Source organism: Phasianus colchicus, chromosome 3 (assembly GCF_987193195.1).
Source record: "Phasianus colchicus chromosome 3, bPhaCol1.hap1.1, whole genome shotgun sequence".
In the NCBI taxonomy this organism is placed as follows: Eukaryota; Metazoa; Chordata; class Aves; order Galliformes; family Phasianidae; genus Phasianus; species Phasianus colchicus.
In genome coordinates, this window is record NC_143438.1 from 38,733,701 (window position 1) to 38,747,538 (window position 13,838).

The 13,838-nt window shown below is 33.9% G+C and overlaps 1 long non-coding RNA gene across 1 annotated transcript; it reads left to right on the forward strand.

Annotated features, from left to right (window-relative positions):
- The first annotated feature begins 352 nt into the window (after nt 1–352).
- LOC149918522 (uncharacterized) lies at nt 353–12,638 on the forward strand. The gene is made up of 3 exons (XR_016465541.1): nt 353–462; nt 12,136–12,269; nt 12,508–12,638. It is a non-coding gene; the product is annotated as an uncharacterized LOC149918522 (long non-coding RNA).
- The last annotated feature ends 1,200 nt before the right edge of the window (nt 12,639–13,838 follow it).

Here is a 13,838-nt window from a genome sequence, read left to right on the forward strand (position 1 = left end):
ATAGATCCTGCCTGACTATCCTGGCCTCCTATGATCAGATGAGTTGCTCAGTAGATGAGAAAAAGGCTGAAGTTATTGTATACCTTGATTTTAGTAAGTGTTTGATACTGTTTCTGACAGTATTTTCCTGGAGGAGCTGCTTGTTTTTGGCTTGAGTGGGTGTATATTATTCTGGGTGTTGAACTGGCTGTTGAGTTGTTCAAGCATATACAAATAAATGAAATGAAGCTGTTGAAGAGATTATAAAACAAGGATCATGAGGAGCAGCTGAGGGAACTGGGGTTGTTAGTCTGGGGAAAATAAAGCTGAGAACAGATCTTATCTCTCTACAACTTCAGGAAAGGAGGTGATGGGTGATAGGATGTGAAGTAACAAACTTTTAGAATTTCTTCCCAGAGAGAGTGGTCAAGCACTGGAACAGACTGTGCTGTGAAGTGGTGGAGTCCGTCCTCACCCCTGGAGGTATTAAAGAGATTTATGGGTATGGATATATGCTCATGTATGTCTTAGGTAGTTGTCTCACCTAGAATCTTTCTTTCATCCTCATCACTGAGGATACAGTGCAAAAAATATTTATCCTTCCTGCTTTTGTCTCTCTCTTATATGTGTGTATATATATGTTTGTTGTTGTTTCCTGGTTTTACTCTGTTGGAAAACAAGTAAAGTTTAGGGGGATGGATCTGATCCAGTGGTTTGAACTTCGTTCCAGTAAAGTCGTTGTTACAAATTCTAATTCTAAAATTGCTCCCCTTGCTTTTTACTCTTAGGCACACAATTGAATTCTGAACTGGTCTAGGATCTAGATTTTTTTTCCTAACAGGTTTGTGTTGAATTAGATATCTCTTTTTGTTTTTACCTGGGGTACTAACTGCTTCTTCATAATTCCACACAGAAGAATGGCTTTACAAAAGAGCACAAACAGGTTGAATTAATATTGTCTACCACTGATCTTAGTACTTTCAGACCCCTTCTCCATCATTGGAAGGACAGTCATTTAAAAAATCAGAGCATATATAGCACAGTGAAGCATTCCTACAACTTTTAGAACCTTTTCTGAAGCAAAAATTATGTAAGTAAACTAAGGTCTCAAGGCAAAGATTTTGACTGAATGTGAGCTTTTGAGTAAATGATGGACTCTGGTAAAGAATTAGTTTTCATTTAGAAAAACTGGTATATATTCTAGTTCCCCAAACAGCAGTCTAATGATTGTTCAGTGTTCTTTCTGATTCCACTTACAAATTTCACAGTGGGCCTAATAACAGTAAAATTTAAGGGGTTTAATATCCTTTTTTTTTTCTTTTTTTTAACAGGAAATAGTTATTTTGAAATTATCTGGAACTGGATTTGAACAAACACTTAAAATTTTAACAGTTATTTCTTTTTTCCATTTTCCATTTTCCTTCTATTCTGAAAGCTTTTTTTTTTTTTTTTTTTTTTAATGGAAAAATTTGTGTCCCTGTGCAATTTGGAATACAACAATGCTGATCTTACTGATGTGCTTTGAGCTCAATTCACAACCAAGTAGTTGTGAATTGGACAGTCTTAATTGCCACTGATTTACATGTAAATTGTGATAAGCCAGTGCTTTCCAATATAAGGCACAAAGATTCCATTTTATCTTTTTTTTTTTTTTTTTTTTTTTTTTTAGGTAAGATTCCAGAACTAATTTAAATGTACTGAAATTAGTAAATTCTAAACTGATTTCCACATGGTGAAATAATTACTGATTTTATACAGAGAGTAAAAACAATACTAAGGAATACTTATTATTTTAAGAGTATACTGCTGTCTTCAGGACAAAATGTAGTTGTTTTCATCATTGCCTCTGAGGATTATATTGTCCTTATAAGCAGTTGAATTTTTTGGTATTAAGTCATGCAAACAGGGGAAGGCTTTTGTTCTTCAAGAGACAGGAAACTATTCAATAAATAGCAAAGTGATTCCTCATCTGAATTCAAAATATTGAGCTTATGTAAAAACAAATTATCACATGAAAAAAAAATCTGTAATGCTGCATAAAAGATTTTGTTCTGTTCTGAATCATCAATATAAATGCTTCCTTTGTTTTCAGTAGATAGGGAATGTTGTGGCTAACTTATGTGAAAAATGTAATACACCTATTTCAGTACAACAAAAGAAAAGAAAGAAGTAAACGCTTTGAGGACTGCTTCAGAAGGGAATTCTGCTCCCAAGAGGTGATCTAGAAAGAAAGGAAACAAACTCCTTAGTAGTCAGTCTGTATAGACAGTGATGCTTGTTTGTGAAGTTTTTTTTTTGTTATAATCACATATTTTATATATTAGGTAAGTCTCTCTGGGAACTTAATGTATGCAAAAATAAGAGAGAATGTATTTGTTTCATAGCTGAATGTCTTGGGAAGTTCTAAACTTCAGTCAGATGGCTGCTTGGGAAGTGGCCTTTTACTGCAGTGCCTTATGGCCACCAAATCAAGCAATGATCAAGCAGCCTTGAATCCTTGTAATTAGAAGAAGGAAGCTTGGTGAAGAACCAGGCTTAGGTGACTTAGTTCATTTTCCTTAGCTTGTATAGAACTGCAGATGTTAATATAATCTAATAATAAGATTGTTTTGGAAAAAAAAAATGTTGCTTTTATATTAAACTACTAAACGAAGGAGTGAAAGGAAAGAGATATTGCAGTGTTATGAACATCAAATATTATCTGAACAGGACATATTAACAATTTATGTGATAAACTGTAGACAATACTCTTGCATCAACAGCATCACTGAACTGCTTGTGGTGAGAGGGTGGCTGGGGATAATTATTCCAATATCCAATTCTAAAAAACCCATTATATTAAAAAAGAAAAAAAGTGAATAAGAGCATATTGGGTCATTGACTTATTAATTTTACAACTAGATGAAACAGTAGATTTATTATACTTTATACAAGTTGTGTTTTTTTTCCCTCCCATGTACTGAGTGAATGAGTTTTGGTTCTGTAAGGCTCCAGTTTGAATTTGGGGGGATTTTACGCTTATTTAATCTTAAAATGTAGAGTACCATAGGAGTATAGAATATGATTATCTACCAATTTCTTAGCCAGTATATATTCACTGCTATCTCTGAGTTTATATTATACTACAATTCAGAAGTCTTTTTATGCATGATTGTCACTGTTCATCTCAGAGCTGTCTACAATCTTATATTCAGTGCATGTATTTGAAGAATAGCTTAAAGAAAGTAATCACAGCCAGTCTTTACAAAAACATCATGGTTGTGCGAACAGTGCTTAAAAGCTTGGGGAAAAAAAACAAACAACAAAAACAGAAAAAAAGATAGTTTAGATTAAAATATTTTTAGATATGATTATAAATAAAACAAAAATTTCAAGTATTATCTTTACAACTGTGAAGTTCACCCTATTCTCAGTGATGGCATACTATGTTTGCCACGTAACCGTGCCTTAGCGAGCCTGTAGGATTTCCTTTTAGTTATACAGACTGTCTTGGAAAGATGCATGGAGGATAAAGCAGTGACCCATGGATTTTAAAGTACTCAGAAGAGTTTTGCATACTAATCTTATTTTTTAACAAACTGAAGCTAATTTACTTGCTGTAAGTGGGGATGAGTCACATTAATTTGTCTCTTTTTTAACTAAAAGTACCCCACAACACTGATCAACACCACCATCCTGATTTATACCATCAACATTATGGATAGAGTCAGTATAAGGAAAGGGAGAAATGAAAGAAATCAAAAGCAATTTTAAAACACTGGAACAGAGGAAAAAATATATCTTTGAATAGATCTGTAAAGACATCTCATTATGTTTATGAAAAGTCCATACAGTTGATAGTGATATACTGATGAATATGACTATATATATGAATAGAATGTGTATTCAAGGTTGCACCTCATCTTTCCTGTTCTGAGTTGACATCAAGAAATGAGATATTATCTCTTACTCTTCTGCCAAAAACGTATGGAATCCTTAAGAAAACACTTAAGTACTGAATCAACAAGACTCTATCAGCATATTTACTTTAAGCACGCAAAGTCATTCATTGGCTCAGCTGTAGACAAGATTATGCAGATGCTTAACATTTCACTAAAAAGTTTAAACTTTATGCTGAAACAGAGTTAACTTGTGCTGTTTATATGCAATTCTAATCCACCTTGAGTGTGGGGAAAAAAAAATAACCTGTGCATTTAAAAATAGTATTATAAGAATTATTTGGAGGATTTTTATGCCTTTTAGAGTTAGAAAAGATGCTCTGAGTGCAGATTTCACAACTTTTTGGAAACTGTAAGATTGCTATTTTTTTCTGAGTTTTTTGTCTGTCTCTTATTAACTTTGAGGTAAATAGAAAAAAATACTTCCATGAAAGCCACTGTTGTGACTACTAACATAAAAGGCTTCATTATTCATGGGTTGTGCACAGAATTAGCTTGAGGCATTGAATGGACGTGAGGGTCTGTTCATTTTCTGTTGCAAACTCCATCTCAGCTACCAGAAAAAATTAAGCTCACTAAACTGGTTCATCATGTTTACTCATTCAAGACATCACCAAAATCCAGTTGACACTAGAACTGGGAACAAGCTTACTTTTCTAATTTGTCTTCATGGGTAATATGCCACCAATCCTTTTCACAGAAACCACCCCTGAGCCACTATTAGTATTTTTACTAGTGTGTGGACAGGATAAGGTTAGAGAAGCATATGTCATATGTCTAGGTGCTATGTAAAGTGACTGGATATTGATTACCTCCATATTTTACCTGCTGACATAGTCATCTTTGTGTTTGATAATTTTACAAGGACACCTTATCATTCATGAGAAGCAAGTTGGAGAGCCCTTCTATAGCATTCTGCATCAGCATTTAGAATGCCATAATGAGGTTATATGTTACACTATGCTTATATGCTTTGGTATTAATTTGAAATATTCTCCATGAACATGAAATTAATAAAAGTAAGGACAAACTATTGGGCCACAATCTGGATTAAGCACTTCTTTGTATCATAGAACTCCAGATGAATGATTATTATGCCAGTAATCAGAGTAGCATTGAATTCATAATTGCTGCTTTGTTGCTCTGCATATTTTTATCCAGTAATTAGGACTGAGAACTGTTACTTTGTTTTACTTTCAGCATTAGTAATATTACAGGACTTTCAGAGTATGCAAAAGAGAAAAGGCATAAAATCAAAGCAAAACTTTCATTAGATGATGACGCAGTTTTGGAAATTTAAGGAACTTTAATTAACTTTCATACCTTACAGCATATTGTATACCCCAAATTCTGTATAACTTAAGTTTTAAGCTTAGGTGAATTATTTAGATGTTTGCTGTGACCTTCACTTAAATAACTAGTATTTCTTTCTCCATCAGTCAATGCAATAATTTTAGACCATACAAGTGCCAGTTTAACTTTTCTGGCTGTGTCTGCATCAGCAAGTCATACATGGAAGAAATAGATCAGAAGATCAAAATAGCTGGTGGTTGAGATTACTGCCACTATTGTGTGTACTGCTCTGGGGGCTTATTTGGAATTGATTTAGTCTAGCTTCTTGATTCAGATGTCCTTATCACATGTGCAGTTTGAAGTCCTTTGAAAAACTAATGTTTGATTTGGACCCTTATGAACCCTGTACTTGCTAAATTGCATTTGTTGTGTGTCTGACATAGAGTTTAGTTTCCTCCAAAGAAAATCTAGCTATCATCAACCTCTCCTCATTGAGCAAGTGCTCCAGCTCCCCACTGTAATGAATGGGCATTCCTCATCAATGCTGTATCTTTATCTCTATTTTGACAGCAATTTTCTGACTTTGAGTTCTATCATAATCTTAACAAGCTTCCCACTAATTTCTCAATAGAAGAGTATGAAAGATACAATATTGGAAGAGTCTGGTGAAAGGATTATGATGTTAGGAATTAATAGGAAGAATGAAAACTCTACCCACCCAATACAGAAAAGCACATACCTCATTATCTTAGTAGCTACAATTATCTGCAATATCAAACATCTTGTTTCTTATCAAAGGTCAAACCTTAGTGATGTATTATTAGTACAGTTGCTGTTAGTTGGTGAGATATGTGTCTATTCACAGTTTGAACATCATCCCTCCATTCTCTTCTATCATTAGTAACTTAGAGTTTTCGTGTACCAAATCAACTCTTGACACAATACAGATTTCTAGAAGGAATAGCAAAACTTTTTAACTTTTTGGAATTAAATGCATGTTTTTAGCATCAGTAATTGGAAACCACAATAGATTCCAGTCCCCATACTAATAATTTATTTCAAATATGACATATATGGTGAACATTTGACACAATCAGTTATGAATCTCTATATCACAATCTCTAGAAATCAGATCCGCCTTATATATTACGTATATCATTTTAGAGGTACATCAACTAGAAAGTTCTTAGCAAGAATAAAATAGTAATAAAAAGACAAAGGCAGACACAAAGTAGCATTTTAAAGGAAACATAGTTGAATCTATTATTGTTCAAAATAATTTTCTGCATTAAACACTAGATACTATGAGAAAAAAGAACTTGAAGTAAAAGGTGTGTACTGTAATTCTACATATATTTTGCATTAAACTGAAAAAATACACATAGTAAGGAAGTTGTGTTCTCCCATCCCACTATGATTAATGTGTACTTAAATTTCTTCAAAAGAATCTCATAGTATGTCCATAAGATGTTTCTGATTTTATTTTATCAAAAGTTAAAAGCAAATTTCAAGCTTACAAGCTCTGGCTTGTTTGCTATGATTGGCTTCTGACATGAGCACATGTAGTCCCTGTCTTGTAGTCTTGCATTCTCTATTTACACAGTGGACTTCAAATTGTCTTACTTCAGGGGATGTTATAATCTCCTTTGATGTCCATAAAGTCATTGGACCTAATCTCATTGAAAGATACTGAACTTCTTAGATGTTCATATTCACCTGCTATTTTACATAGGGATTAGCATTACTCATAAAATGTGTTTTTACAACAACAAAATTTGGTAAGCAGCTTGGCTTCATAATGAGAACTTAGCAAGACAGAAATGCTACTCAGCAAATATTGACCTGAACAATAGTTTTTCCCTTGCAGAAATTATGTCATGTGAAAAGAAAAGGAAGGAGGATCTGATTTCTAGAAAGTTCATAGCTGATTGTATTAAAATCTATATAATAGTGGGGCATACGGTTCTCATGGTATGCATAAGAGTTGTTCAAGGAGTTAATTATAGATAGGAGTGAATTATCTATGCATATGCTGCTGGTAACAAATAATCAACTTTAAATTCTCATTTTTAGACCGAATGGTTGCTATTCAATTACTAACAATTATCTATCTAAAAAGCTATTCTTAAAATACTCAGTTTGAATTAAATATCACTACATGAAATTGAATTATGAGAAAGAATAGGTCATCTATATATGTAGAACATCTTGAAATTGAAAGTTGTTATTCAAATCATGGTTCTGTAATATGGAAGGGCACATTTTAATATGAACATAGAGAATTCAGTGCTTGCATATTCGAGTTGCAGAAGTGTCTGCATGTATGAACTCATTAAAAAAGGTATGCTAAAAATGTATCTAAAATATATAGTTATTAAGACCAGATTGTGTTAATGTCTGTGTGTTGCTTCAAAAGTAATGCCTCCTATTTATTTCCATGGGAATTACAACAGATACAGAGGGCACAATAACACTGTTTGACAGAGCAAATTTTCAGCTACAAAGCACTATTCTTCCTCATATAGTCACCACCATTAACTCCACATGTTGCCAGTGATGAGCAAGGTCCTGCATGCCATGCTTGTAAAATTTTGCTTGGCCATCAGGGATGTGGCTTGTTTTTCATGTTGCTGTTGCCACACTGATGAAACACACCACCCACTGCCTCTCTGTGCTCACAACCACTGTTTGGTCTATGTAAATGTTCAACAAGCATTGATGAATGTCAATGGGTGTTATTTTTTCTGCTTAGAGGAATTCAGTTATATGCCTGTGCTCGATAATTCACTTCCACATCAGACACTCCTTTGTCAGACTGCCCTTCTGCAGTATGGCAACAAAATGTAATGAAATATTGGTAGGAATGTTCAACCTCTACTGCCATACCACTAGCATCTGTTGTGGGCCAACACAACAAAATTGGAGGCATCATTTTCAGAGCAGCCCTTATAGATAGCACCATACATGCTAGTAAATGAAACCATGAACAGAGTGTACAACTTTAAATTTTCTTTTTTGAATTATTCTTTACCATTTTTCATCACTTTTAAAGACTGTATTTTGAAAAATGATCAGCATCTCTAATTCTGTATGCATAAGCACTTGGGCATGCTAGGGGAAAAAGCTATTTCTAGGATTTATGTGTATATACATCTGAATATGCTTTGCATTACCGACAGTTACCATGTACCAGAATGACAGTGTATTTTGCTTTTCTATAGAAGATTTGTGCAAGTAGATGGAGGGAATGGGAGGCCTTATAAAGTTCTAAATGTCTTAAGTTGGTGATGTTGAATGTTGCTGGTAACACTGTATATTTCTGGAAGTTTTAGAGTCTTTATTTGTAATGACACATTAAGGATTCATTTACTGTTTTCCTTCTTACAGATTTATTCTGAATACATTTTTTAAAGGGCACTCAACCTTAACTTTTATTGTGTGGTAACAGATTTATGCCCTGTGAAATACTTGGCTACATAATTTTGGCTTCTACGTTCTGGTTTATTTGTATAATCTTTCTGAATATGTTCCTCTTTGTTATTAGCTTACTCCTGCCTCTTTGCGGACTTGTGTAATCAGCCACAAGTTTCAAAGGTTGCAGTTGGTAGTAAGGTCATGGGGATAACAGCCTGAAGCAAGAATAGATGAGAAAGTGTGGATAAAATCAACTCTGTGTTCTGATAAGAGAGAAATAACTTACCATTTGTACTATTTACTTGAAGGAATTTACAGACTAGCAGGGAGGAAGATTAGAGAGCTTAGGGAGAATTAGAACCTTGAAAAAAGATGTAAGAGGATGGATGATATACCTCAGGAAGAATATGTCTATAGCTTATAGTCTAGGGAGACAAACTTACATGGCACTTCATATAGATATGACTGTGTCCTAATCAAGAATAAGGTTTATCTTCTTGTATTCCAAGCCAGCTACAAGCTCAACTTCAATACTGTATTAAATTGACTGTGTTGCATCCCAGCTTGAGCTAGCTATGATATGTCCTAAGGCAACATTTTTATTAGCAGCTTTTTGGAGTTAGCAAACAAGAAATGAACAGTTTCTGTGCTTCGAGCCAGTAATAATGAAAATCTGATAAATTCAAATTCTTAAACTGTGATCATTAAACTATTTTGTTAAAATTTGTTTTTGTTGATCTCACTGATGGAGAGACCTCTTTGCCTAGTCCCATCATGTTTATTTGAGAAAGACTATGTCTTCTGACAAGACTGAAGGATACAGAGAAACAGGAATTTTAGACAAGCATAGTGTTTCACTGTTTATTAACCAAGTAGTCTTGTTTCTATGGGACCATTTAATCTAGACTCACTTTGATAAAGACCCAAAACTACTATGTTGGTTGTCATTAACAGAATATAAAATTTTTGAGTGCTCATTTCAGACTGACAAAAAAGTTGGCAACTAATATCTGGCTGATCTTTTGTATGAAAATGCAACAAGTAGCTTGAAGTCCTCCTCTGAAGCCAGCAAATTTAGGATGCCACTATTCTATATCACTTGAGGGTTTTTAGAGGTCAATTATTGTTTTTGATCTAGCAGTTACAATAAAAATCTAGATACAAAAAAGGCTACTTACAGTAAATCTGTTGTTGTAGTTATAATTTTTAGTTATTTTAGTCCAAGAACCTGGAGAATTTCCTTGTATTTGGAAACAGTGTGATGCTATTTGACAGCAGTCCACTCGCCATGTCTTCTAATGGCAAGAGCTCAGTTTTCCATTGAAGTAAAGGGGCCTTTTTGGTAAAATGTAAGTTTTGCTTTTCCCACTGAAATGGTTGAAAAGTGATTTGAGTATAAAATGGATACACTGACAATAGGAAAGCTTGATAGAAAGAAAGAATGGATTTCTTCCTAATTAGTCTGAACATAATAATGTGCAGCACATTAGCAGAGCATGTCTAATTTTTAGCAGAGGGAAAATGAATGCTCAGCAGAAGAGAAAAGCCTTTCATTAAATAAACCTTTTATTTTCCAACATCAGTTCTGTTGAACAAAACCTTGGACCACTGCTCCAGAGAGCAGCAGGTGAATGCCACCAGGCATCATACTGAGGCCAGGGTGAGGGCAGCCACAGGACTGGGACATGGCCAATGAGGAGAACAAGGCAGGGCCTGACCAAGGTCCTAAGGGCCTATGCTTGTACTGAGTCATCTGCTGGGCAGTGTGGCATGCCACTGATCCATGTTCAGTCAACATGGGACAGCCAGAACACAGCAAAGGAGATTTGGAGGACAGCTTGCTGATTCGGTGGCCTTCCTTAGGCAAGCAAAGGCTGCTAAGGCAGAAACCAAGGGGGTAGCTATCCCCACAGGCATCAGGAACCCAACATGAGGGTCCCAGATGTGGTGTGCATTCATAAATACCAACATGATAAAGGATTTATTTCAACACACGCACTTACTGGCTTTTTGGGAGGGACTGGAAAGTCTCCCACTGACTGGGAGATTTTCCAGTCCCTCCCTGCTGTTTTCTTAGGGAATCACCACAAAGTGTGTTCCACATGATTGGCCACCCATATTGCTCTTAGTGAATACGTCTTTATCTTGACTTCAGATCAAAATAAGTTATTGATTTCAGATTAATGAAAGTAAGAAAACTATATGTGTGAGATACTTTTATTCTTCAAAAAAGTTATGAGGACAGTAATTGGATTTGCCTTCCAGACAGGCTCATAGTATTGATTATGAATCTGAAACTATAATTCAAACAAGGCCAAAACTAATAAAAAGTATACACATGTTCAGTAACAAATAAATAAATAAATAATTTTCATATGTTAAATGCAAGAATTTTACAACTGTTACATTGACATGTTGTTGTATTACATTTACCTCAGTGGCTTAGCTGCTTTGTGTATAACCTAGTATTCACTGTTAGAGAATTATGGAGTAAACTAAAGAAAGGTAAGACACTTTTTATCACTACCATAACATAAAATATACCTTTACTACCTTTTTTTTTTTTTTTTTTCTTTCCATCATGGATGAAATTGATGTGGAAATGCAGTATGATTAAGGATGCTAAAGTAGATCAGTTGATTAATTTTATTCTCTTAAGTATGTTGTAGAGTTCTGAACAGTCTTTGGGTGAGGCTGTCATGCTGAATAATTTGTTTTTCCATTGATCTCAATTCAAGAATTGAATTTGAGTAACTGAACATCTCAGTATCATAAAATAATCACAATTTGAAAGACATTAAATTACAAAAAAAAAGAAAAAAGGGGGGGGGAGGAGGAAGTTATACCTCTTTTCACTTTGATTTCTTTCTTTCTTTACTTTTTTCCTTAATCTCACTAAGAAAAAAAAAAATAATCAAAATGTACTATTATTTTTATTAACCAGTTCTTGCAATTTGCAACTGATTGTCTCAGCTTGAATTTATATGTACTATGCAGAATTCTCTTTCCTATTCATAAAGACAAAGTGTTATTTAAAGTAGTTCTCATCCACAGCTGCTTCATTGTTGGGTTTAAGTGACAAGAAGATCTTATTTCCCGTGGTTATTCAGACCGAAGTTTTCTTTTTATGCCTGGAAAAACAGTTATCCTTCTTTCCTTGATACTGATGCTTTTAGTTTATTCCTATGACAAAAAGAAGTTCTCCATTTCCTAAGAGCTACTGGTGCTTTATATATGTAATAACTGGGTTTAACACACACAAAAAAAGTTACGCGCAGTTATCTTATGCTAAACTCCCCACAATGGGTACATATACTGGTATTGGTCTTGATTCAGAGTGCAGCCACTATGTAAATGGAGTTGTTAGCACATATGTAAGAAGTGATCTATTTTAAAAGAAATATTATTTTAGTTTTTTGAAACTGCCCTGCAAAACATTTCTTTTCAAATAGTAATTGTTTAAAGCTCGTAAAGTTTGAATGAAAGATAAAATAGATCTTCCTTTTTTCAGCTATGTAACGCAACGGCATTCATTTTTTATTTTTTTTTTCTCCTGGATCTAAACTGGAACTTTTGGAGAATTTAATCTTACCTTTCACCCAGAAAGAGGAGGAGAGATCAAAGAACTCTCTCCATTACCTTCAGGTATGCTACTTCTATGATTATAAAATGTTCCATGTGTAGATACTGTTATGTCTAAGGCTGTGTATTTGAAAGTATTACTGAATATCTAGTTGCTTAACATTTCTGTAGCACTGCAAGAAAATCTGGAGAATCAGACCATGGACGTGAGATAAAATTAAATTCAATTACTAGAAAAATGAGATAACTTTGTGCTAACTGGCTAAGAATTAATTTCATTTTTTTTTTTGTTGGTCTGCAGGTGCTGTACGGTCAAGAATAAGTTGGAACAAATAATATGGCATCTGTGCTAAATGTTCCAATAATAATAAATGGCATATTAGAGAAGAGATATTTTGACAATATTTGAAATATTAAAATGAAATAACCTTATTAAATATATCTGTGAAGCTGCTTACAAACTCCATGAGGACATTTTCTCTCATTGCTATAAAGAAATTGTAATGTTTGAAAAATTGTCTGACATTGAAATTCTTATAGTAGGATATTCTGCATATTAAAAAGTGATGACATGACAGGCTTTTTCACATTGTGGTTGTTTTCAAAAGAAGAATAGTAATTCTAAAGTTATTAATTGTCCTTTGTTTCTTTACTGGCATATTTTCACAGACATTTATTTCAACTAGCAATGCAGTTAATTTTCATCTGGTTTATGGTCTGATAGATGAAGGATATACAAGTCAAATAAACATCATTAAAGTAGCATCAGCATCTAATCTATTTAAATAAATTTACCCTACATTTGCAGATATAACCCATTACTGTAAGAATAATGATATATATAAAAAATATATTATCAAATCAATAATTTGTTTTTGTAACATAATGCCAAATAGAGATATCCACTGAAAATACTGCTTATAAAATAACAATGCTAAACACAGATTGTACAAGGAAAGCCTTGAAAATACTGATTAAAAAAAACCTGAATGACAGAAAACTTTCTTTGCATAAAAGATGTAATGTGTCTGTGAAATATGTAAGAAGAGAGGCAGAATCAGAGGTTTTCTCTGAGAATACTATCAGCATAAGATACCAGGCAGAGACCTTCAAGATGACGTCTTTGACAAAGCATGTCAGTGTTTCCCAGTTTGGTCTTTCCCTCTACACTCTGAAGGAAATAGTTTTTCAGTAACAAGTAATAGGAAAGTCCCAGGAGCTTCATTATTGTTGTACTGATGGTTCTGAAGAAAAGTAGGGATTGCAGAAGACAGAGAAGTGGTGATGAGAAAGAACAATGCCATTTTGTACAAGTATGGCAAAAGCTCCTTCAAAGCAGAGACAGCAAGGAGATAGCATGAATACATTTGTTTTGAATACCTAAAATAAGAGATTTTTTTTCTCAGCTTTGCTGAAATGGAATATAGGAAACCAAACAAATATTAAAATAATTTGATCATAGCAATCTGATGAAAATATCTGATCAGTCTAATCTATGACTGATCTACACAATTCTATGGGGTAGAATTGTGTACGTTTAAGGGAAAAAGCTGCTGAAGACAGATCAAGTCAAAGATTAGGTTTGTACTAAAACTACATACCTGAATATAAGATTTTAGCTATGTGTTTCCT